This window comes from Eumetopias jubatus, unplaced genomic scaffold (genome assembly GCF_037043125.1).
Source record: "Eumetopias jubatus isolate StellerSeaLion01/CBP00866 unplaced genomic scaffold, mEumJub1_p1.0 scaffold_15, whole genome shotgun sequence".
NCBI lineage: Eukaryota > Metazoa > Chordata > Mammalia > Carnivora > Otariidae > Eumetopias > Eumetopias jubatus.
Window position 1 is genome coordinate 90,514,908 of NW_028274821.1, and position 26,691 is coordinate 90,541,598.

General features: G+C 45.8%; 1 protein-coding gene and 1 pseudogene across 1 annotated transcript in view; both read right to left on the reverse strand.

Annotated features, from left to right (window-relative positions):
* MED27 (mediator complex subunit 27) overlaps positions 1–26,691 on the reverse strand; it is a 201,931-nt gene that overhangs the window by 34,789 nt on the left and 140,451 nt on the right. The gene's annotated exons all lie outside the window — the stretch shown is intronic.
* Positions 314–1,001, reverse strand: LOC114198848 (small ribosomal subunit protein uS14m pseudogene; annotated as a pseudogene).

Below are 26,691 nucleotides of genomic sequence, written 5' to 3' on the forward strand. Positions count from 1 at the left end.
GCTGAGGTCGAAGAGGTTGCGACCTGTGTTCTCCTTTAGGATTTTGATGGACTCCTGTCTCACGTTTAGGTCTTTCAACCATTTGGAGTCTATTTTTGAGTGTGGTGTAAGGAAATGGTCCAGTTTCATTCTTCTGCATGTGGCTCTCCAATTTTCCCAACACCATTTGTTGAAGAGACTGTCTTTTTTCCATTGCACATTCTTTCCTGCCTTGTCAAAGATGAGTTGACCATAGAGTTGAGGGTCCATTTCTGGGCTCTCTATTCTGTTCCATTGATCTATGTGTCTGTTTTTGTGCCAGTACCATACTGTCTTTTTTTTTTCACAGAATATTTTTTATTACTCTACTCCTTGCACTATGTATGGAAACAGTACAGTTAATTTTTAAGTCCAAGAGAAGAGATAATTCACAGAGAGCCAGAATTCACTGACTGAAACATCCACCAAATTTCTTAATTTAAAATTAAAAAGTAATTTAACCGTAGGCAGCATCAGGTAGACTAGACTCCCATACTGGACCCCTACAAAACTAGGTTTTTGTCTATTAGAGAAGCCTCTTCTTGCCAGAACTGGTTTCCCTGGTCAGTAGGTTCCAGAGCGGGTCACCATATTGCTCACTGGACCCCCGACAGCTGCCCGTGGTCTGCTAAGTGACGGAAGACAATACGACTAAGCCTCCAGCGCCGCTTTACACCACGTGGACGGGACGTCATAACACACCGATTTCGGATTCGAACAGGGCAGCTATCCCGGGGAAGGGCAGCAATTTCTCCATCGGCCACTTCCTGAAGATCTTTTGGCAAAATGGTATTCTTCCTGAGTGAATTGATCCGTAGCCTCTCATCTGCATATTCATAGGCCATTTTTCGTCTCTTCACATCACGCAACATTTTCCAGTCTACGTAATAACCTCGAACTTGGCCTGAAGGTGATGAAGGAACCATCTGCCGCACGGTCCGCAGCAAAGAGCCCAGCATGGAGGCCGCCATGTTGTCCCAGTACCATACTGTCTTGATGATGACAGCTTTGTAATAGAGCTGGAAGTTCGGAATTGTGATGCCGCCAGCTTTGCTTTTCTTCTTCAATATTCCTCTGGCTATTCGGGGTCTCTTCTGGTTCCATACAAATTTTAGGATTATTTGTTCCATTTCTTTGAAAAAGGTGGATGGTATTTTGATGGGGATTGCATTCAATGTGTAGATTGCTCTAGGTAGCACTGACATCTTCACAATGTTTGTTCTTCCAATCCATGAGCATGGAACGTTTTTCCATTTCTTTGTGTCTTCTTCAATTTCTTTCATGAGTATTTTATAGTTTTCTGAGTACAGATCCTTTGCCTCTTTGGTTAAATTGATTCCTAGGTATCTTACGGTTTTGGGTGCAATTGTAAATGGGATCGACTCCTTGATTTGTCTCTCTTCTGTCTTGTTGTTGGTGTATAGGAATGCCACTGATTTCTGTGCATTGATTTTATATCCTGCTACTTAACTGAATTCCTGTATGAGTTCTAGCAGTTTTGGGGTGGAGTCTTTTGGGTTTTCCACATACAGAATCATATCATCTGCAAAGAGTGAGAGTTTGACTTCCTCTTTGCCGATTTGGATGCCTTTGATTTCTTTTTGTTGTCTGATTGCTGTGGCTAGGACTTCTAATACTATGTTGAATACCAGTGGTGAGAGTGGACATCCCTGCCACGTCCCTGACCTTAGGGGAAAAGCTCTCAGCTTTTCCCCATTGAGAATGATGTTCGCTGTAGGATTTTCATAGATGGCTTTTATGATATTGAGGTATGTACCCTCTATCCCTATACTCTGAAGAGTTTTGATCAAGAAAGGATGCTGTACTTTGTCAAATGCTTTTTCTACATCTATTGAGAGGATCATATGATTGTTGTTCTTTCTTTTGTTAATGTATTGTATCACGTTGATTGATTTGCGGATGTTGAACCAGCCTTGCAGCCCAGGGGTAAATCCCACTTGGTCATGGTGAATAATCCTTTTAATGTACTGTTGGATCCTATTGGCTAGTATTTTGGTGAGAATTTTTGCATCCATGTTCATCAAGGATATTGGTCTGTAATTCTCCTTTTTGATAGGGTCTTTGTCTGGTTTTGGGATCAAGGTAATGCTGGCCTCATTTCCTTCCATTTCTATTTTTTGGAACAGCTTCAGGAGAATAGGTATTAATTCTTCTTTAAATGTCTGATAGAATTCCCATGGGAAGCCACCTGGCCCTGGGCTTTTGTTTGTTGGGAGATTTTTGATGACTGCTTCAATTTCCTTAGTGGTGATAGGTCTGTTCAGGTTTTCTATTTCTTCCTGGTTCAATTTTGGCTGTTGACACATCTCTAGGAATGCACCCGTTTCTTCCAGGTTATCTAATTTGCTGGCACAGAGTTGCTCATAATATGTTCTTATATTTGTTTGTATTTCTTTGGTGTTGGTTGTGATCTCTCCTCTTTCATTCATGATTTTGTTGATTTGGGTCATTTCTCTTTTCTTTTTGATCAGTCTGGCCAGGGGTTTATCAATCTTGTTAATTCTTTCAAAGAACCAGCTCCTAGTTTCGTTGATCTGTTCTACTGTTCTTTTGGTTTCTAGTTCATTGATTTCTGCTCTGATCTTTATTATTTCTCTTCTCCTGCTGGGTTTAGGCTTTCTTTGCTGTTCTTTCTCCAGCTCCTTTAGGTGTAGGGTTAGGTTGTGTATTTGAGACCTTTCTTGTTTCTTGAGAAAGGCTTGTATTGCTATATCCTTTCCTCTCAGGACTGCCTTTGCTGTATCCCAAGATTCTGAACAGTTGTGTTTTCATTTTCATTGGTTTCCATGAATTTTTTTTAATTCTTCTTTAATTTCCTGGTTGACCCATTCATTCTTCAGTAGGATGCTCTTTAGCCTCCATGTATTTGAGCTCTTTCCGACTTTCCTCTTGTGATTGAGTTCTAATTTCAAAGCACTGTGGTGTGAAAATATGCAGGGAATAATCCTAATCTTTTGGTACCGGTTGAGACCTGATTTGTGACCTAGGATGTGATCAATTCTGGAGAATGTTCCATGGGCACTAGAGAAGAATGTGTATTCCGTTGCTTTGGGATGGAATGTTCTGAATATCTCTGTAAAGTCCATTTGGTCCAGTGTTCATTTAAAGTCTTTATTTCCTTGTTGATCTTTTGCTTAAATGATCTGTCCATTTCAGTTAGGGGGGTGTTAAAGTCCCCACTATTATTGTATTTTTTTTTTAAAGATTTTATTTATTTTTTGAGAGAGAATGAGAGAGAGAGCACGAGAGGGAAGAGGGTCAGAGGGAGAAGCAGACTCCCTGCCTAGCAGGGAGCCCGATGTGGGACTCGATCCCGGGACTCCAGGATCATGACCTGAGCCGAAGGCAGTCGCTCAACCAACTGAGCCACCCAGGCGCCCCCCCCACTATTATTGTATTGTTGTCAATGTGTTTCTTTGCTTTTGTTATTAATTGCCTTATATAATTGGCTGCTCCCACGTTAGGGGCATAGATATTTACAATTGTTAAATCTTCTTGTTGGATAGACCCTTTAAGTAGGATATAGTGTCCTTCTTCATCTCTTATTACAGTCTTTGTTTTAAAATCTAATTTGTCTGATATAAGCATTGCCACCCCAGCTTTCTTTTGGTGTCCATTAGCATGGTAAATGGTTTTCCACCCCCTCACTTTCAATCTGGAGGTGTCTTTGGGTCTAAAATGAGTCTCTTGCAGACAGCATATTGATGGGTCTTGTTTTTTAATCTAATCTGATAGCCTGTGTCTTTTGATTGGGGCATTTAGCCCATTTGCTGTCAGGGTAACTATTGAAAGTTATGAATTTAGTGCCATTGTATTGCCTGTAAGGTGACTGTGACTGTCTCTTGTCTGTGTTCCTTTCTGATCTATGCTGCTTTTAGGCTCTCTTTTTGCTTAGAGGACCCCTTTCAATATTTCTTGTAGGGCTGGTTTTGTGTTTGCAAATTCCTTTAGTTTTTGTTTGTCCTGGAAGCTTTTTACCTCTCCTTCTATTTTCAATGATAGCCTAGCTGGATAAAGTATTCTTGGCTGCATATTTTTCTCATTTAGTGCTCTGAAGATATCATGCCAGTCCTTTCTGGCCTGCCAGGTCTCTGTGGATAGGTCTGTTGCCAATCTAATGTTTCTACCATTGTAGGTTACATATCTCTTCTCCCGAGCTGCTTTCAGGATTTTCTCTTTGCCTCTGAGACTCGGAAGTTTTACTATTAGATGTCGGGGTGTTGACCTATTTTTAATGATTTTGAGAGGGGTTCTCTGTGCCTCCTGGATTTTGATGCCTGTTTCCTTCCCCACATAAGGGAAGTTCTCTGCTATTATTTGCTCCAGTATACCGTCTGCCCCTCTCTCTCTTTCTTCTTCTTCTGGGATCCCAATTATTCTAATGTTGTTTCGTCTTATCATATCGCTTATCTCTCGAATTCTGCCCTCGTGATCCTGTAGTTGTTTATCTCTCTTTTTCTCAGCCTCTTTATTTTCCATCATTTGGTCTTCTATATCGCTGATTCTTTCTTCTGCCTCATTTATCCTAGCAGTTAGTGCCCCCATTTTTGATTGCACCTCATTAATAGCCTTTTTGATTTCGACTTGGTTAGATTTTAGTTCTTTTATTTCTCCAGAAAGGGTTTCTCTAATAACTTCCACGCTTTTTTCAAGCCCAGCTAGTATCTTTAAAGTCATGATTCTGAACTCTAGGTCCGACATCGTACTAATGTCTGTATTGAGTAGGTCCCTGGCAGACGGTACTACCTCTTGTTCTTTTTGCTGAGGTGATTTTTTTCGTCTTGTCATTTTGTCCAGAGGAGAACAGATGAATGAGAGAACAGAATGCTAACAGGTTAACAACGGCCCCAGCAAATATACTCTATACAAATCAGAAAAGACCTGAAACCAGGGGACAAGAAAGGGAAAGAAAGAAGAGAAAAAAAAAAAAAAAAGGAAAAAGAAAAAGATAAAACAAACAACAACAGAATATGATCAAATATGATCAGGCTAGTGCATAGATCAGTGCCACACAGTAGCTTTTGGGCATATTTTGGTCTGTTAGAAGAAAGTGCCTGCTAAAATTTTAAAGGAAGAAAAACTTATATATGTACAAAATAAGGGTTGATACAATGAATGGATGGAAGATGACTGTAAAGATGAAAATTATAGAAGATTTTATAAAAGGAATCGATAAGATAAGAAGTTGTTTTTAAAAAGAAGGAAGAAGATTTAAAAAGAAAAAGAAAAAAGAAAAAAAAGAAAAAAAGGGAGAGAATGTGATCAGGCAGAATAGAACAAAGCCATACCCTAGTGATTTAGGGTATATTTTGATCTGTTAGAAGAAATTGTATCTCAAAATTTTAAAGAGAGAACAACTTATATATATATGGCAAAAATAAGGGTAACTACTATGAAGGGATAAAAATATGACTCTAAAAATGAAAAATAAAAAATGTTTTTTTTTAAAAAAGGGATTGATAAGATGTTGTTTGAAAAAGGGAAAAAGAAAAATTCCAAAAAAAAAGTTAAAAAAATTAACTTTGAAAACCTAATGAATTATGGTAAAAAAGCCATGAATTCTATGTGCAGTATTCCCCTAGCGCTGGGGTTCTCCCGTTCTCCTTGATTGGTAAACTTGGTCTTGGCTTGCTGGCTGTTCGTGCTGATCTTCTGGGGGAGGGGCCTGTTGCCGTGGTTCCCAACTGTCTTTGCCGGAGGCGGAATTGCCCCGCCCTTGTGAGTCCGGGCTAAGCAAGCTGCTCTGGTTTGCTCTCAGGAGCTTTTGTTCCCTGCAAGCTCTCGGTACAGCTTTGGAGGACCAGGGTGAAAATGCTGGCTCCCAATCTCCGCCTGGAGGAGCTGAGAACTCGGGGCCCCACTCCTCAGTGCGCCCCCAGAGAAAAGCAGTCACTCCCGTCTCCCCGGTCTCCGGCCGCACTCCGTGCTCACCTGGCCTGTGACCGAGCGTTTCTATCTCTGGCACCCGACCCCGTGTGGAGTCTCCAAACCCAGCAGATCCTTGCGGTGCGCTTCCGCGCCGCTCCTCCCGGGGGAGGGAGGGGAGTCTCCCTGGATCTGCCGCTTGTTGGGTCCCTGCTGGAGGAGCCGTGGCCCGACTGGGCTGCGGATCACAGTTTATGGCCACCCCGAGCTGAGAGCCCGCGCCTCGGCTCCGTCTCTGCAGCCGGCTTCCCCGCTCCGATCCCTGGGAGCTCTGCCGCACTCAGGCACCCCCGGTCTTTCTGTGACCCCGAGGGTCCTGAGACCACACTGTCCTGCGAGGGTTCCACCCCCCGCTTAGCCACTGGAGCGACGTCCCTCCGCGGAGCCGACTTCTAAAAGGTCCGATTTTGTGCTCCGCGGCTCTAGCACTTGCCAGAAGCGGCCGACGGAGGCCCCCTCCCCCGTCGTCTATCCTCCCGAATATCGCCTCGGATTCACTTCTCCGCACGTCTTACCTTCCAGAAAGTGGTCGCTTTTCTGTTCAAGAGTGTTGTTACTATTCTTATCTTCGATCTCCTGTTGAGTTCGTAGGTGTTCAGAATGGTTTGATCCCTATTCAGCTGAATTCCTGAGACCAGACGAAATCCAGGTCTCCTACTCCTCCGCCATCTTGCTCCGCCCCTCTCTGGGTCATTTTTTTCTACAGCGTTTTCTGCAGTCTGGATTTTGCTGATGGCGTCCCCATGGTGTACTTCATATGTTCCTCCTTACTTTGTACTTCCTGTAGGTTGGCATGAGAGGAGATTCTGGCTTGGGGTGTTTTGGCATGACAAGTTCACGGGCGGTGTTATGGTCTACCAACAGGAGGCGAATGAGCTTGGGTGTCTCAACAGGTGGCGCTGGCAGCTGCTGACCCACTAATTCACCAGGGGCTTCAGCCAGCCACATGCCAATGTGATGGCTCCACCTTTTTTTATTAGTTGGGACACTTTTATAAAAAAAACTTAGCCCCATCTACTAGTTGGCTACTCAGTGATTGAGGTTATCACACAGGAGAGGCAGGATAAATGCTCCATTCTTTCCCTTTATTTACCAGTCTTCAAAACAATGCATCGGTTCACTAGTTTCCTTCCAATGCAGATGGCTTAGTTTTCTACCCACCATTATTATAAACTCATGAATTTCAATATATTTGATGTATTTGTACCTGATACAATTATTAGTCTTATGTTCTTCCTGATGCTCACATTGCCCTGTGGCCCGTGGGCATCTCCTTGGTCGGGTCCTTTTGACACACTCTAGTATTTGTGACAGCTCCCTTGCTATCTGGTACAGGACAGTCCAGGTTGTCTGGTACAATTCCTGCCCAAGGTCACGAGTCAGCCATCTCCTCCACGGCCCTGGCTCTTTTCAGTGGGAAATGGCATTTCAGGACCACGGCCAGGGCAAGAGGGGCAAAGAATTTTGAAGGGTTAAAATTTTTGTTTTTCATTTTATGAATATGAATTAGGTCTGTACTCTCCTTTCCACCTTCCCCCTCAGTGAGCATTCCCACGGCTTGTGCCCCTACTAGCCTGCAGCAGTTTCTGGACAATTCCATTCTCTCTCAAATCGGGAAACTCTATGAAGTTTGTTCATTTTTTTTTTTAAGATTTTATTTATTTATTTGACAGAGAAAGCGCGAGCACACTCAGCAGGCAGAGGGAGGGGAGAGGGAGAAGCAGGCTCCCGCTGAGCAGAGAGCCCGATGCGGGGCTCAATCCCAGGATCCTGGGATCATGACCTGAACTAAAGGCAGACATTTAACTGACTGAGCCACCCGGGCGCCCCAAGGTTGTCCTTTCTTATTTTTTAGAAACCCAGAAAGGACCCTGGTGCTCATTTAGGTGGAATACGCATAAGCTTATGGCTTTCTGAATTTTTAACATGGTCATAACAAAACTACATGCACAACTTTGAAGCCTGACATCACAAGGCTCTGGAATCAGACGCACTTGGAGTCAGGTCTCAGCTCTGCTGCTGGAAAGCTTGACCGGTCATCTACCTTCTCTGAACGTTGGCTTCTTCTCACCCAGCGGAGATCACGATAGCTCCACCTCAGAGTGACTGTGAGAGGTCAGCAAGACAATGCACCGAGCAAGGGTGAGGGATAGGCCCGGCATGGGTTAAGTTCCCAGCGGTAACTGCTGCTCTTCGGCCCAAGCCCAGTCTGGATTTGGCGGAAGTGAAATCATTTGAAGTCAGTTAACATCAAAGGTGGAACCAGTTCAGTGAACTTGCCACTGAAGTTAATTTTCCCTTCTGTTGTGGTACCTGGGGCTAAAGGGAAGTTGTAGAGAGTGGATGACAGTGGTGCTGGGCCCTGAGGTATGAACAAAAACGTGCCTTCTGATGACCGACTGCTGAGTGGGAAGTCTGCAAGACTGAAAGTCCGGGCAGTTTAGGGGAAGACATGAATGAAGCTGTCCTGTGGGCTGATCTAGACACACCTTGCTGACACCCAAAAGAGGCCAATTTAGTGTGCAGGTCAGCTGGGCTTCAGTTCCACATCTGCCACTGGGCCGTGTGACTGAGGGCAAGTCAAAGCACCTCTCATTGCCTGTTTACTCAGCTGCGAAATGTGGAGGGGCCCGCGAGGAAATCAATCGAGTTGATCCATGTGAAACATGGCTACGACAAAACGCAAGGCTGCTAGCCTGTTTCTCTTGAGCATGGTGTGGTGGAAAGGGCCATAGGAGCCTTTCAAGCTTCATCGAGATGGAGCTTAATGCACATTCTCTAATGTTCTTTCCAGCCCTCCCGTCACTCTACAAGAATTCAGATTCTCATATACCCAGATTGCACTAGTTTCGAACATAACTGGATGCACCAGGTTGTAATGGCCTCGGAGTTTTGGTAGCCTGACATGGCAACGCATCATAAACTGGCCAGTGGACATCGTTCCATAAAGTAGCCAGTGCCGGCCATAGTCCCGGGTGAAACACCCAGTGACAGGGGCTACAGGCTGGTTCTTGGCAACTGCTTGGGATACCACAAATAAAGCTAATGCCATCTGGTAATGAAGCGGGCTTGCTGTTACCAAGGTAACACTTCTATTACTGAGCAGCACATTTCCGAAGAGCTCACTCACTCCTCCTCCTGTGTCTGTCCCCATGAGTGCCCAAATGTCAGGTTGTGAAGAGTCAGAGGAAGCCAGTGGGCCTCCCCGCCGGTCATCACCCTTGCAGGGAGGTGCCCTCAGCCGTGCCGTCACTGCTGTGTCACTTGCGAGGCTAGCTGGGCTCTGGGCAGCTGGGGCTGCATCGGTGGTCTCTGTCGGGTCTCACAACGGTCACCTGCCAAGCTGTATCCCAGTAAGAGAATTTCCAGTTCACGATGGCAAGGCAAGTCACAAGATAAGAAGGGAAAGTGGGAGGAAAGTTGAGGATAATAGCAAAAATATTTAGTTTCGCTCCGCCACCAACTGTTGTCTAACACAAACTTAGCAAATCTGGTAGTTGAGATTTATCTATACTGGCAGACCACATGAGCTTACAAGGTGAGAGAAAGGGATCACTTAAAAGCTTATTCCCTCGGGGTTGGTGCAGGGAGAAAGGCACTTGGAAACTGAGCAGTATCTGTGTCCAGGAGACAGGGAGGTGGGCGTGTCCTGGAGACAGGGGAGGGGAGTGGACCAAAAGCTCTTTTGCATGTGGAAGCCAGTACCAGATATGGCATCCTTGACCAGGCATAAAGCATGTATGTGGGAAGTGAAGGGGGTAGCATGATATTTGTCATTCAGACAAAAGCTGCATGGCTGAGCTCTGCTTCAGGGGAGGGGAATGTTAAAAAAGGAGGGGGGAAAAGAAGCCAATCATTTGGCCATTCACGAATGTTATTTTCCAAGTATAAACAAGGTAAAGTGTAATACGTAGACATGCTTTAGGGGTGTGCTGTATTTTAAGTGATGTTTGTCAAAGTGTATTTGGAGGGTGAGGGATAGGGAGGGAGGGAGTGGCAGAGAGGCATCTCTACAGAGGCTCAGAAACAATTTTTCTTCAGTACAGTGTATTTAAGAGTCTTCTTCATACTAATTCCAAATAAAGAGGAGGATAAAGTGAACGGTTTCAGTAAGCATTTACTGATACCTGTGTCTGTGCCATGTGAAGCCCTGGGTGAGGACGTGGATTCAGAGAATCATATAACCTTAGATCTGGAAAGGACTTTAAAAAGCATTTTTCCCAACTCCCCCATTTTTAAAGGGGCACATTCAGTGTAACCTAACCTGTTAAGGTTAGAAGGAGGTTAGAGGAGGTTAGGAAGTGTCAAATATGGCTCCTGCCTTGAAGGAGGTGATAAAGCTGGCACATGCCTGAATTAACTGCAGGGCATATAAGTGCTATACCAATGTGGGGCTCACGGTGTATGAAGAATTTTGGGGAGGGCAGTGTACTCCTTCACTGAGCTGTCTGGCATCATCAGAAAATCCTTGGTTTGGCACCTGTCCAATTTAGCAGAAAGGTAGAGCTGGTTGTACAGACGAACACTCCACAAATGGTATTTCATGGAACATTCCTCCAAGAGATGTTCTTAGATGAGGCCTAGAAAAAAATGTCCACCTCCCACCCAGGCTTATCCCTGACTCCTGGGAGTCTTCCCCCACATACTGCAGCCTCACCTCTTGACTTAGGACAAGGACAGGGGCATGCCCAGAAGCCTGCAGCTTCCCCCTTTAAGAACCCGGGACGCAGCCCAGCCGGCTGTCTTATTGTCATTCTCAAGAGAAGGCAGCTCAGGTTTCAAAAGATTTGAGTCCAAGTTCACTGCTTTTCTGTGCAGAGCCAGAAGCATGCCTCTCACTGTTCCCCCTTCCCACACTGAGCCCATGACCCCATACCAGTATCTCTGAATCATAAGCAATGGCGACCACAGAGCCTTGCTTCATCTAATCCTCCAGCCACCCCGCTGTCTTTTCTGGGTCTCTGGTAAGTGGCTTGAAACCCTGCTTCACGAGACTCTTGGTTTCCCTCACAAATGGCTTTAAACTCACACTCCGGATCCCATCTATATGACCCTATTAAAGCACTTGTTTCATCTAATTTTAACGTTTTTTTTTTTATTTTTATTTTTTAAAAGATTTTATTTATTTATTTATTCATGAAAGACAGAGAGAGAGAGAGGCAGAGGGAGAGGGAGAGGGAGAAGCGGGCTCCCTGCTCGTGGGACTCGATCCTAGGACCCCGGGATCATGACCTGAGCCGAAGGCAGAGGTTTAACCAGCTGAGCCACCCAGGTGCCCTTTAGTGTTTTTTTAAACAAAACTTAGCACTCTGACTTCTGCATAGCTGCTAGGTATGTGTAGTCCCAATACTCATGGTGGGCGAACTGTTCTCCCAACAGCAGGCTTCCAGAAGCCGCAGTAGTGAGGGGGACTGGCGACTAAGAGGTACAGAGGGAAACGGGCTGTTGTTTCCTTCTAGGAAAATGCTAAAACGGGATATAGCTACAAGGAAACGGACACAGACCCACCCTGAGAAGCTGAAACTCTGGCAAGGCTGAGGCGCAGATCCATTATCTGTCAGTGGCCTGCAAGAGGAGGCAAAGAGCTGGCCGGCAACAGAACTGTAAAAGGGAAACGGGTGATGTGACTTGGAAACCAAGGGGTCAAAGCAAGGGATTGTCAGAGATAAGAAGATGTTCTTGTGGGGGCGCCTGGGTGGCTCAGTCGTTAAGCGTCTGCCTTCGGCTCAGGTCATGATCCCAGGGTCCTGGGATCGAGTCCCACATCGGGCTCCCTGCTCAGCAGGGAGTCTGCTTCTTCTCCCACTCCCCCTGCTTGTGTTCCCTCTCTCGCTGTGTCTCTCTCTGTCAAATAAATAAAATCTTAAAAAAAAAAAAAAGATGTTCTTGCATGCCAAAGGTCACTCGTTTTATTCAACGGGATGGACCTCCGATGATAAATGCAATGTAATGAAATGCAATATAAGGAAAAATGAAACCAGAAAGCAACCCCAACATATGGACTAAACTTGTGATACAGAGTCCTCACAGCCCCAAGACAGGAATTCTATTTTTCCTTTTGACAAAGACCCGGGAAAAATGAAGCAGATAAGCTGACTTTAGATTCTGTCTACCAACAAGTCAGAAAATCAACTTGCCAGCAAGGCAAGAAGGCATGGGAATTAGGTTTATGAACTTTGGGAGAAACAGAGACCTGAGCTAAGGTCTTCGCTCTGCCCCTTCCTGGCCGTGTGACCTGGGACAAGTTACCTGGCCTGTTAAGAACCCAATTTCTTGCCTGTAAACCCAGGATAAGGCTGTTGTGAGAGGAAATGATACCAGACACCTGATAACAGACAGTGCTCAGCACTGTGATTAAAACACAGCAGGTACTCCAGCAGAGGTCAAGCGGGGTTCCTCCCACTGGTCTCCTCGTCACGGGGGAAAAGCAGCATGGAGCCCAGAGACCCAAGTTCAAATTCTGCCCCTGCCAAATACAGAGAGCGGGGTGGCCCTGGGAAAAGCAACCCACGGGGAATCCTGGCTGTCTCATCTCGGAAACGGAACCTTTATGTGAACTGGAAAGCTGGTGTTACTAGGTGCCTGGGGTGAGGGGTGGTCACTACTGGCCCTTGCTACATGGTAGCAATTGTTTTTAATAATTACTAAACATTCTGCCTAACAAGATGAGGTTTATTTTGCACTCAGTGGCTTATTCTGTTGATGAATGAATTGGACTCATTTGCGAAGGAGCGCCCATGTTAACCATTTGGGCACCTGCTCCTCCTGAACCCATCCATCCCTCTCTTCTAAAGTCAAACCTAACCTGGCTGGAGGGGAACACCAGAGAGGACTGACTCATTTGCCAAGTCCCACCGAAAGGTTTCATGAGAAGGATGGCCTGAGAAATAACTTCCTATTTCACATGCTAAACATAAATTTCCTCATAACCTTCTTACCCCAGCTCCCTTCAGGTCCCCCTCAGAACAATAACAAAAATTTACACACGAGGTAAAAAAACCAGAGTGAACAGAGAAGGGCTGTCCGTCCTGATCTGGGTCTCCAGGTACCTCTGGGCTTCTCTTGCCGTGTTAGGAAAAATCCTCCAGATTGTCAAAATAAAACTTAGCTCACTTTAATTTATAAAACATATCTTCCAACTGTGTAATAACAGCTCGTCTGGGAAAGAGGAGAGTGAGGAACTGACACACGGCCTGCATGAAAACAGGGTGTCCCAGTTCCGGAAAGATTTATGTGACTGCAGTGGGGTTCAGGTTAGTTGACGAAAGGAGAAGCTGACTACTGTGTTCGCAAGTTTCTCCTACCAGATCTGAAGAAGGATCCTCAACGACAGGCATGCTTTACTCGTTCCCTATACTGAACACACAGGTAAGGAAGCCACCACATGCAATGGTCCTGCCTCACCGAGCCTACCTGCGCCAGGGAAGCAGCTGTCCCCTGCACTGGGGGAGGCGCGGGGGCGGTACCTGTCCAAGGGCGACCCTATTTGGTGGCCTGGAACAGAAGGCTCTGCCCACACTGCTGGGCCAATTAAACTGCCTCCTTCCAGAATTCGGTCTGCAGAGGACGGAGAAGGGTGGGAAGAAGGCACAACACCCCCATGAGAAGGAGGCCATGGAGGAAGAGAGGGAAGGAATGAACGGGTGGGGAAGGAGGAACGCAGAAGGACAGACAGATGCACCCTGCAACCCAGAGCTGCCTTGGACCACGAACAGCTTGCACTTTCATTCCCCCTCTCCCTCCTTCTACCCAACAGTACCTGCTCAGTGTGTAGTCATGTGCAGGCTAGGCGTCAGGTACACGGAGATGGAGAAACACACACTCACAGAGCTAACAGGCAACAAACTCATATATAAAGAAACATGACTTGCAAGAAATTCTGAAAGAAACGAAGAAAAGGGGGATGGCTTAATGAGCGATTACTGAGGTAATACCCATGTGTGAAAAAAGTGACATTTAGATCAGATCATTTAGTTCACTCAAATATTTATTCAACAGACGCTCACCCACTATGTGCCAGGATGAGACAGGGAGTGAATGACACAACGTCTCATGAGTGGACATTCTTTAGGGGGCAGGTCTGGGTGGACAGCAAACAAACATAAGACCATTTCACCGCATGGGGCTGTGAAGACAATAAAGCTGGACAAGGGGGTGGTTCGAGTTGGGCTGAAGCCAAGCCAGTCTGTGTATAGTGCTGGGGCATAGCAGCCTGGGCTGGGGAGAAGCCTGTGTGAAGGCCTGAGGGGAAGAAGAGCTGGTGTCCCAGGAGCGGAAGGCCAGTGGGGCAGGTGGGAAGGTGGCATGTGCTGGCTTGGCTGGTGGCAGGCCAGGTGGGCCATGAGGAGCCTCTGAAGCTCTGATAAGGAGTTTACCACTTTGAGTCTGGGAGAAATGGGAAGCCACTGTAGGGTTTTTAGCAGAGGAATGACAGGTTTGCTGTGTGCTTTTACAACACATGCCCCTGGCTGCTTCATGGAAGGAGCAAGAGGAGAAATGGGGGGACACTGAGCAGGAGTGAAGCCAGCAGAGACGGTGAGAAGCTGATGGATTTAGGACGTAACTGACACGAACTGCTAGAGACTGGATGTGAGGCGAGAGAGAGGGAGCTAGAAGCTATGGAGGCTTCTAGGTTTCTGGCGGGAGAACCAGGTCGACGGTTTTGCTATTTATAAAGATGAGAAGAGGAAGAAGAGGGGGAAACCAGGGAGTGGGGAAAACCACTTCCTTTTTTGTCAAGCTGAAGGTACTTTTGAACTATCTAAATGGAGAGATGTCAGATGGGCAGTCTGGAGATTAGGATTCACAATTCAAGCTTATGAGTGAGGGTAACAGCCGCTGGTTTTCGAGGCAGCCTGCGTAAATGCGCAGGAGCTGAAACCTCATCTTAACCCACACCCCCGCGTGGCACGATCCAGGCTCTGAAGTGCTCAGAGACGCTCTTCGCTGGAGAGGCAGGTCCAACTGAAACAGGAACTATCCCTTTGATGAGGCAGACTCCAGTCCAGGAAGGTGGTCCCGGAGCAGATCTGCCGCCTGCCACGAGCATTGGAATGGTACCCACAGAGCCCTGTGTGGCACACGTAGCCCCGCTACATTGCCACTTCTTCCATCGATACCCCGTTAGGCAGCACTTGGCTTTTTAATATTTCAACTATAGGATGTGTGCCAACTTGACCTTGATGTAGAAAATATTAATTCAAATCAATACAGGGACAAAGTCACTTTAAAATCCAATTAATATGAATGGGAAAATATGTCCCACAGTTCTGAGAGCTGAAAATGGAACAGTTGCAAGTTAACAACAACAAAAGAGACATCCACACAAGCCCGGCTGGTCCTTCTGTGTTTGATAACACAGCTAGTGGTGTCCTTAAATACATGCAGCAGTTAGAAGACTGACAACCTTTTTTTTTGAGGGGGGGGGCCTCTATTTAGGGTAGCTTAAACTGTAGTTTGTTTGAACAAAGTCATAAAATGTACTGAAAACTGTGAATTCCTATAACCCAATTTTAAATATATTAAGCCCTGGACTTCTCCTCACCCAGAATCCCTGGAGAAATCTAAGGTGTTAATATAGTTTGAATAGTAGCAATCTGCATTTATATAGAATACGTTCACAAAACTGTTCGCAATGATAACCGTAACATAAGGGGAAACTGAGACACTGCTATTTAGAAGTCTTATTCTCCTGCAAGCATTAGGCGACCAGGACGCCATGCCTCAGATTTATGCCTCTATGTCTACACTTTGTTTCTTAGTAATGAGAAACATTTCTTTTATGCCCCGAATCAGAGTCTTGCAAGAAACGACGAAACGTCTTGTTTTTACTGGATTCCTTCTGCTGCACTGCTGTCCCTGTCTGGAATCTCAGGTTTTCCACACTTCAGCCAGGCTGGGAGAGAATATAAATGATCACGCATCCACCTAACGAAGGGAAGATTGCTCTGTGGCTTCAAGGAACAACTGCAAATTACTTAAAACTGGATGAGATGTTGGGGTGCACCAGCGAAGGAGAAACCAATTTCTCAACTGATCTTACATTTGGACATTAGGAAAAAAAAAAGCTACCGAAGGACTGGCACTGAGCTCCATGTGGAACGTCACACGCTTGGGATGGCTTTTTGGGTATCCTCGGGAGCCCTCGCGGACGTGAGGTGCAGGTGTCCTGCACAGCGGGGCGCAGAAGGAAGCTTCCATCTGAGCGCCACCAGCCGAGGTTACAAGATGACTGTGCGTCTGGGCTCGCCTGTACAGATGACACTGCAGCAACAAGTCAAAAGCAGCCCAACTCTCTGCAGCCAGAGGACAAGCTGCGGCCTTGCACAATGTCTGCTCCATCCTCCCCGTGAGGACTGCTTCAGAGTGTCATTCTGCACTCTCCTTCCTGGAAATAATGCAAACTAGCAGACTTCCCATCCGTCCCTTCCTCTCCCCACCAACCTCCAGTTACCTCATCTGCTGCTAGTATTAATGCTCTTCACACGCTCATTATTCTTTAATGATGCCTGTTTGTAAATAGCAAGATGGGATGCAATTAAACCATGAGAGGCTAAATAAACACACATACTAATTAGGATCTTTACAAGAGATTTTTTTTTCATGTATAGACTGGAATTTACCTTTCATTAATCTAACTTAATTGCAATAGTGCACCAATAAAGAGTCAACACAAATTAAGTGCTCTAAATGATTTCCCCATATTAAGGGTGAGCAAGTGATCCTTCCTTTGGGTAACAAGCCCTATTCAGCAGTCGGCGGGGACTGAACAGGGGAAAACATCACAGTTGAGCATGAGGAAAAGGATTTGAATAGCTATGATCATGATGTTGGTGCTTCAGATGCCTGACGTGAATGAGGTCTAGGCCATGGGTTCAAATTGCAGCCTCACCCCTCTTGTGGGTCAACTAGCTTTGCTCGGTTCCATGGTAGACGACAGCTCTTAACATTTGTCAGCTTTCTGTCACTGGTTCTAAGAGAGATGAAGTAAAGGTTCTGGATCAATTGGTTAAAACCCATTCCCACTCCTAGAATGATAATGCCCAGGAACATTTGCTCTGTGGCAAGGCAGTACACATAGATCTTTCTGCATGAAAAGGACAACTGTTATTTGCAAAAATAATTGTTTTAACAGGGGCACACTGTTCTAGATTGTATACATTTGGCAACTAACCTGAAACAGAGTATGATGGTATATCAACATCAGATCTTTTCTGCAAAAGCCTCAAGGCACCTAACAATTTATTCATACAACAAATACTGACTTGGGCCCCTCTATATAACAGGCACTGGATCAGGGTCAGGAAACTACTTTAGGAAAAATGTCACTCGTTCTAGAACTCTTTTTATCTTTTACCTATTTTACTTGTCCTTTCCCAGTCACTGATGCTAACCCATCTATCACCTTCTTCTCCTTGTCAGATGTGGACATGCATGGGTACACAGAGACCCCAACTCCCTCCTGCCCCCCAACTGGGCCAGTGGCACCATTGGCTTGGGACCTGCAACTCTGAAGAAAGCCAGGCCCTGAAAGGTCCAGGGTGGCAACATGGCTGCAGCAACCTCCCTGAGGAACTGAGACAGGACAGTACGCTATATGACTAAGACTGCATCAACAGGATTCTTCAGTTCCTAAGTTAAAAAGAAGTCCTAGGGGAGTTCACCAAGACAACATTTCCCAATGTGTATTCCATGAAAAGGAGGCTGTGGTCAATCACGTTGGGAAAACTCTGTATAGCCTGTCCTCCTCTCAAAGATTCACAGTGCATGCAGGCATATTCAGTGTTCTGAAGAGGACCGCAAGAAAGTGAAATGAGTCAAGGGAAACCCCGCTAAAGTAGAGGCAGGAGGCCAGAAGGGGGCGCCATACCACTTGACAGTAGTCGCAGAAGAACCATCACTTAGAGACCCCAGCAGAGGCCCCCGCCACAGGAGGGAATCATGACTACAGACCCAACAGGGAAGGACCGAGACGCTGCTTCTCCGACGAGAAATCCACGACCCCAGCAACTCAGCCAGTGAGGAACCACCCTCGCCCTGAACTCCTGCCTTTCTCCAGGGGACTTCGGTTCAGGACAGCCCTTCCCAGGGTCCTCTTCCTTCTCCATAAAGTCATGCTCCTCTCCTTTCTTTGTCGGACTTGCCTGTGGTTTTGCCATAGCTTGCATGTCCAGAATTGCAAGTCTCTGCTGTTCCCTACTAAACCCGTTTGTGCTGGTAAAACAACTTTTATTTTTTGAAGTTAACAAAAAGAACCTTATTTCTACCTTTATTTAACCGGTTAGTGCTTCCTAAATCTATGGCACATACAAATTTCCTTAAGAGTTAGTGTTCCAAGAAACCCACTGTTCTATTACTAGCAGGGAACAAATAACTTGCCTAATTCAACCAGCCTCCAGCAGCCTGGAGCCTTAGACACACACCTTTCCCTGTTCACTCCCTGCAGACAGACACAAGACAGCAATTCTGCTCCTCTCTCCCATACCCTAGAGTCTGGAAGCCACTGGAGTTGGACTCCCGTGCACAAGACCCACAGAGGCTCCAAGCATCGAAGACGGCTCCTGGAGAGACTGTAGATAAAAATCTATCAACTCGAACACATTTAATTACTCCCAGTTCAAGAACTTTCAAAGATTCACTCTTAGATTTATTTTTATGGTTACACTGTAAGTTTCTGAAAATCCTAGTCTTGAAACAGCATCACCGACAGCCCTCACTTAATCGTTCTGGTAGATCATATATAAAAACAAAATAGAGCTAAAAAAAATCATTCCGTGTTAGTGAGCAGATGTCTAGCCCATTTGCAATTAATACGACCCACTTCCATACAATCAGACTGTTTAAAATTCCTGGAACAAGATGTAAAAGTTAAGATGCAAATGTTCTGATTTTAATGAGAATGAATGGAAACTATAAAATCCTCTCTCCCTTTGAGGGTAGGTACAATCTACATGTAAGTCCCAACTGCACACTAAATTTATCAACAAAACAATCATTTGATAGAGCCTGTGTGAAAGAAGAAAATAGAAACGGGAAAGTCAGGAGTATATTCAGAAAGCATTGCCTACCAAAATTAAATGCTATCAAAACCATCATTCTTTTAAGAAGATTTAAAGAACACTGGAAGCATTTCAGTGCATTTCCCCCAGTTACCTGCCTGTACTGGGAGCTTCCTGTATTTCTTTGAATCCATGGGACCTCTTCATGGACAGTAGGAGAGCGACAGAAGGACCAGGACTTTGGTGCTTCTTGGATCTTTCAAAGATTCACTCTTAAGATTTAAATTCAAACCCCAGCACCACCACTTAATGTGACTTTGAACACATTATCTAACCTTCTGGGTCTCAGTGTTCTTGTCTATAAAACGGCAGTAACATCTTGCATTGAGGGGCTGGTTGGGAAAATCAAATCACTAAGCATTCAGAGATGCAGGGCCAAATAGAGGAGCACACAGCAGGCACATCACGTGGTAGCAGTGATTCGAATTATATTCATGGTGGTGGCAGGGGCACACTGCTCTAGGGTCACAAGTCTCACGTGTGAGTTTTATTTCTCCCTGCAGAGAAAGCTTTTCTGTCAGCTCACCAAAATCTCACCCCTTCCTTGATGGTCCAGTTGTGATGTTTCTCCTGCAGTCTGTATTTTCACTGGGCAGCAGGGAGTGGGTTTCTCAAGGTGTGAGTCCCACTGAACTCCTGTGGAATCAGATGCCCAACTCTGCTTCACCCTGTGAGCACTGGGGTGAAACTGACGTTTCCAACAAGCACCGGGGACTCCAGCGATTCTCTGAACACTGGGGAGGTGCCTACCAAGGGCAGTATTCAAGTCAGTCTTTGCTGAATTAAAACAAACATAGAACTTGAACTCTCCTAGCAGATATTTGTGCTCGTGTTCATTCGTTAGTTCAACAGCTATTAACAGGTGCCTCCTCTGTGCTAGGCACAGTTCTGAGCCTGGGAAATAGAAGTAAGAACAAGAAAGAATTCGGTAACATTACTCTTTTTCTGGAAGACCTCCCGGTCTAGTGGGGGATTTGTTCAAGGCTGAGAGTGGACAGGCAGGCACCAGGCACTGACCCCCGCCTTTTACCTTCTGTGACTGGTGCAAGCTCTGTGGAAACCAGGCACTCAAGAAGTTTTCGGTGACAATGGTGAACAAAATCAAGATGGGGAGGCTTCAAAAGCACAGTAACATTCTAGAGATTTGGTGGCAGCTCAGAAACACCCAGAAACGAGAAGCTATGTAGGACAGCAGAAAGAACATGCACTTTGGAGTCAAACTAACAGAGGTTAAACCTCAGCTTTGCCACTCATTTGCTACATGCCTCTAGCAACTTACGTTGCTTTTTGGTGCAGTACCTACCTCCGAGGGTTGGTGTGGGTTATACTGCAAAACAGCACATTCATACTTCAAAAATGCTTAATGGGCACTCAGCATGTGCTAGGCACTGTTCTAGGCACTGGGGATACAGCAGTGGCCAAAACAAGGTCTCTGCCTTCACAGAGCTCATATTCCAGTGGGTGGAGATTGACAAGAAGTTAATACCATGCCATATGGTGAAAATGCTATGGAGAATAATAGAGCAGAGGCAGAGACAGAGTGGCTGCGGGTGGGTAGGGTGCTATTTTAAAATAGTGTGTTCACGTAAGACCCGGGAACCTTCCGGAAGTGAAGGAGAGAGCCAGGGCCAGCGGGCACAGTTGGTGCAAAGGCCCTGAGGCAGTGGCAGGCCTGATGTACTCTAGAAGCCATGAGAAGGCCAGTGTGTCTGTCGTGGAGTGAGCCAGGGGCAGGTAGTAGGAGATGGGGCCTGACGTAACATGGGAGAAGAGGGCGGTACACGGTGGACCTTAGAGATCATGCGAAGAGGTCTGTAAGTGTGATGGGAAGCTGGCAGAGTCTTCTGGGCAGTCTCCAGCTGCAGGGTGTAGAGATGACAGAGGTGCCAGGGCAGAAGCAGGCAGGCCAGTTGGGAGGGTGTTGCAATAATCCAGGTGAGAAAGAAGAGGCAGGGGAACTCTGAGAATTCCGGTCTGGGCAACAGGAAGAAGGGAGATGACACTGACTGACGCAGGGGCCACTGCTCACATATCAAGTGTGGAAATCAAGTGCAGACGTCAGCAGATGTGGGGATTTGCGGCTGAAGCCCAGGGGAAGAGGACTAAGGGTGTCAAGTTGGGCATCATCTGCTAACAGAACATCTTTAAAACCATGGGGTATCTGAGGTCATCTAGGGAATACGAGTAGACAGAGGAGGGATCCGGTCCAAGAACTGAGTCCCGGGACACACTGACGCTTCGGGAAGAGGAAGAAGAATCCACAAAGACTGAGAACCAATACGCAGAGAAAGGAGGGGAGATCCTGAAGGAACAGGAGAGGCTATGATGAAAGGCGAAACCCAACCAAGCCCCTACTTGGGTAAACCTCCCACTTAAAGAACCGGAGAGATAGGGTATTTTATGTCCTGTAAAATAAACAAGCAGCCACCTTAAAAGCTGACACAAAGACCATCACTGTGTAATTTTAGCTAGAATTAGAAGGCAAGAATGAGGGGCAAAAACAGAAGGTAAGTATTTTCATGTTTAAAAAAGGTCCCACATGATCACAAAGGATTTCTGAACAGAAACAAAGGAATTTTCTTATTCACAATGTTTGTGATCGACGGTCATCATGGTAACTATGTCATGAACAACATCTATGAAATGCCATGACCTTCACCTAGGTCCAGCAGAAATCACTGCACGCTGCCTGGATTAACAGTAGTAGTGAAGGTAGAGGTGGTAGGAGAGGGAGAGCTCACAACAACCCCACAAGTGAGGACTCGGAGCAGCTCCGGGCGGCAGGGTAAACGATGGCACAGAGTCCAGGCGACACTCAGCGTCCCGCAGCCAGCAGCGGCCCAGCCAGGAACTGGAACCCCGCGCGGGCTCCAGAGCCACGTCCTCACTGCGGTTTGCTGAGGGGCTGGGTTAGGGATGGTGATGACCACTGCTGCTCCGATAACTGCACATAGCACAGTTCATTCAATTAATTGTAATTAAAATGAAACATAATATAGTTTATACAATTAATAATACTGTAGACCATATTAGTGTAGGCTCATATTCATCTTTTAATCCAATTGCCAAAGGGAATGGATTGTGTATGTCACTTTTATTAGAATCGAGCAACTGTTTTATCTCAACGCCCAGACAAAAGGAAAAGATTAACTGGAGGAAAAATCAACTGTGTAGATTGGGATTAGAGAATTAAGTAAAATGCCAAGATAAAATGCTTTTAAAATCAGTTGAAGATTTAATATAGCTCTGGAAGGTTTCAATTATTTACATGCCTGGTCTATGCAGTGTATGTCTGGGCTAATGAGATTCAATTGCTGTGTATAAATCTGAAACAGGACAACCCGATTGTCTAAAGGAAATAGCAGCTTGGGCTCCTGTGTTAATAACTCTTCAAAACAAAGATTATGACTCGGGAAGAATAACATCATTTTTGCTTCACGTTATTGATTGCAGTGGGTGCTGAGAGAAATGGCTCCATTTGGTCAAATACAAACTCTGAGACAAGGTGCAAGGGATTCAGACAATCTATTTATCAGTATCGTTGTTCTTCTAGTAACAAGACCAACAATAATAATTTACATTGTCTCTTTGTCCTACGGTGATTATGAAGCCCCAAGGGAATCCTCCTTCTTTGTAAAGTTCCCCAAGTCTAGTATTGAGAGCCATGTAATGTCACATAATGACGTGGACACAGAGATGCTCACAGGTAATTGGCCAGATCACAGCACTTCCTCTTTAGGGTTTTCAGGAGGGCTTTGTGCATGTACCAGATGATACTGTAGGTATGGTCATGTGCATTTTAAAGCAAAGCGACCCATTTCAGATCAACCCATGGCATCTCTGTACACAGTATATTTCTTTAATACAGGCATAAACAGAGCATAGGAGCACAAAGGAAGAAACCATCTCAGCCTGAAGTAAGGGTGGACTTCTTGAAAGGTAACATTAGATCCCAATCTTAAAGAACACATAGCAGTTTTGCCAGAAAGCGCAGGAGGTGGACAAGAACACCACAGGCAGAGGGAAGGACAGGCACAAAACACAGAAGCAAATGGGCATGGAGCATCTGGAGACTCTGGTTCCCAAGGAGTCTCTGGAAATGAGAAGGCATTTGCACTTGTCACAGTAAGTGGAGGAGAGCTGCTGGCATTTAACAGCTTGAGGCCAGGGGCACTAAAGCTTCTGCCGTACATGGGCCAGTTCCATACCCCGAGGAGCCATTCCATCTAAAATGCCAGTGGTGCCTCCACTGGGACCATTAGAGAGCACTGAGAACGCCCAGGCAGAGGGGAGAGGGGTGGGGGGAGGAGGGGCGGAAAGGTAAACCGAGGCCAGGTTATAGAGACCACACAGGCTTCCCTACGGAGGAGGGCCGATATATCCTGCAAGCGATAAGAAGCCAACAGAGTAGGACACGGGCATGGTGAGACCTGCCCTTTGGGATGATCAGTCAGATGTGGAAGATGGAGAGGAGGCGGAACGTCCAGAAACAAGGAGACTGGGAGACCAACTGGATGGCTATGGCAAGAGTTCCAGCAACAGAGCGGAGAGCAGAGGGGATGGGTGGAGGGGCTGGCTGGAAGACGCCAGACAGGACTGACAGCACATCAGGAATGTGCATGCGGCATTCTGCATGTCTGGGGATGGCTCACTGCTTGACCTGACAGTTCGGAGTTATCTTTCACATGGTATTTGATCGGTAAGTACTTGTTACAAGAATGAAGTCAGTATTGGAACAGAGAGCTGTCACAGTGGGGGCAGGGTGTAAGACACAGAGTCTGGAAATTGGGTACCCTGAACTAAGACCCACCACTTAGCACTGAATCCAACTGAATTAGACAATTTAAAAAAAAGTTACAGTAGTTGTGGTATAGTGCATTCCCTCAACCCACCGTTCACCCTGCCTCACAAAGGTAGGTGCCACCTGTTTCTACCAGACATTAATTTCATATAATGCATTAAAAATATTTTTAAAGTAAAATCCAACTCCAAACAGCTTTCTCCAACATTTATATTCACTATTGTAAATGCCAGCTTAATGAAATATACCTGTTAAGGTTGATGGAATATGCTTCCCAATATCTGCGGGGGGCAAATGCAATTGACATGTGTTGAGGGAAGTTGTAGATGTGAGTTCTGGGCTTTAAAGGGTATCCTTAGAAATGGCAGAACCTGATGACTACTGGCATATTGGTATTTTGGGGTGTGGTTCTGGGGTGCCTCACTGGGCTTTTGTTAATTTAGACTAAGTATTTTTAGGGAATCAGGGCAACTATCAAACTAAAGACACACTCAGATGACAGATGTAAGTGCACCACTGCCTCTGGGAATGACTATGCTGAATTAATAGCTACAGAAACTAAAGACGAAACATATACTAGGAAATGGTATTTGAAAACAAGAAGGAAGGAAGGAAACAAACAGTATAAACTGCTCTTTGAAATTAGTTCTAAGAAAAAAAAATGCTTGTGGGGCGCCTGGGTGGCTCAGTTGGTTGGGCGACTGCCTTCGGCTCAGGTCATGATCCCAAGGTCCTGGGATTGAGTCCCGCATCGGGCTCCCTGCTCAGCGGGAAGCCTGCTTCTCCCTCTCCCACTCCCCCGCTCGTGTTCCCTCTCTCGTTGTGTTTCTGTCAAATAAATAAATAAAATCTTTAAAAAAAAATGCTTGTGTCAGAAAATTATGTAACTAAAAAAAAATGTTTTTAAAGACTTAGTTGTCAGAAAACTGAAAACCAGATTTAATGCCCATGCATTTTTTTAAGCTTCTCTGCTCTGGTGCCTGAAAGTTTCAAACCCGTCTGTTTCCTATGCATGGCCCGCATGGCTAACAGCAAGTACTTCTGGCGCTGCGCTATTATAACCTGGAAGCCACCAGAAACTCACCCGGAAGCGAGTACAGGTGTAAGATACACTGAGTATAAAACGAGAAGACTCAGAGTAGAAGCTGCATCAGCAGGTGACCGACCAGGTAACCTAAAGAGACAGGACTGGGAGCTCTAGCTGGGGTTTAAGACCAGTGTAATTAGCCTTCTCTGGGCACCAGGCGCCTTTTTAACAGAAGCCACAGCCTCTGTCCCTCAGGAAGAGGCACAGAAGTAAGTGCACCTACACACAAAAACTGCAGAGATTTCTGGAAGCCTATCCATCACCTCCCAGGGGTCATGGACCAAGGTTAAGATCCCTGCCATTACAGCACCAGCTAATTTTAGAAGATTAAGTAGAAACAGGATAGGGAGCTCCCACAAAACATCTGTATGTTTTAACAGAATACTGTATCTACAAAGAACTTAAAATCACTTGCTTTCAAAGCTGAAGCCAAGTATATTTAGCAGAAGCACACACATACTTTGCCTAAGAAACCTCAAATCAAGTGGGTCCAGAAAAATTACCGAGGCCACGGCCCCCTCCCTATTATGTCCCTAGTGTAGTTTCCCATTCCTGGGGTGCTGAGTCCCAAGTTCATCTCCGGCAAAAGGGAGGCTGGATACTCCAAGTGGCACCCCGAGCAGGCAGGAGCTTCAGGTGATCTCTCACAAATGAATGAAAGTCTGAACTCTTGAGTCAGACAGACTAGGGTCTGACCTGTCACACTGTCACTAATTAATGATTGGGGATTATCTTTCAGCTGTGTGCCTTGAGCCACCCAGCAGCTGGGGTCCTGACTGGGGGTGAGGTGGCAACGTGTAAAGAATGGAGCTCAGGGGCGCCTGGGTGGCTCAGTTGGTTAAGCAACTGCCTTCGGCTCAGGTCATGATCCTGGAGCCCCAGGATAGAGTCCCGCATCGGGCTCCCTGCTCAGCGGGGAGTCTGCTTCTCCCTCTGACCCTCCCCCCTCTCATGCTCTCTCTCTCTCTCATTCTCTCTCTCAAATAAATAAATAAAATATTAAAAAAAAAAAAGAACGGAGCTCAGGCCTGGCACAGAGCACACGCTTAACACATGAGGAAACTTATGGAAGAAATATCTAGTATCAGGACAGCCTCTCTGTGCCCAATGAATTCTATACCAGAAAGGACAGTGTTTCTTTTACAAGTTTTAATCCTAGAATCATGCATGATTACATAAATGCTTATTTATTATATGAAACATTAACATGGTTCTGAAAATCAGAACTATACAAAAGGTACATTCAGAGCCATGTCACCCCTCCCCACACACATCGGACCTACTCTCTGCCCACGCAACTCTCTCCCTGATTTCTCTGTGTGTTTCCCCTTTAGAGATGAGCAGATGATGGTTATTTGATATCCTCTCTTTCTTACCAAGAAGGAAGCATATTAAAGAACACTCTTGCACTTTGCTTCTTTGCTCCCAACAACAGATCCTGGAAATCACTTCGTAGGAGTCAGAGGTATTTGCTTTTTTTTTTAAAGATGAAAACAGGAATGGCGTGGCCCCACAGTGTGGCTGTGTCATAATTTATGCAGTCCCTCTCCTTTGCTGGGGCACGGAGGTCATTTCCAGGGTTTTGCAATTACAAATAAGCCTGTGGATGTGCATGTTCGTACTGTAGGAGGTACATGAGCGGCGTAACTTCCTGGAGTAGCACCGCTGGGTGAAAATACAACACACACACAGTTGTGTTAGACGTTGCCAAAGTCCCCCCGAAGCGGCTACACTGCTCTGTGTTCCCACCAGCAACGTATGGTGGTGTGTGTTTCCTTGGG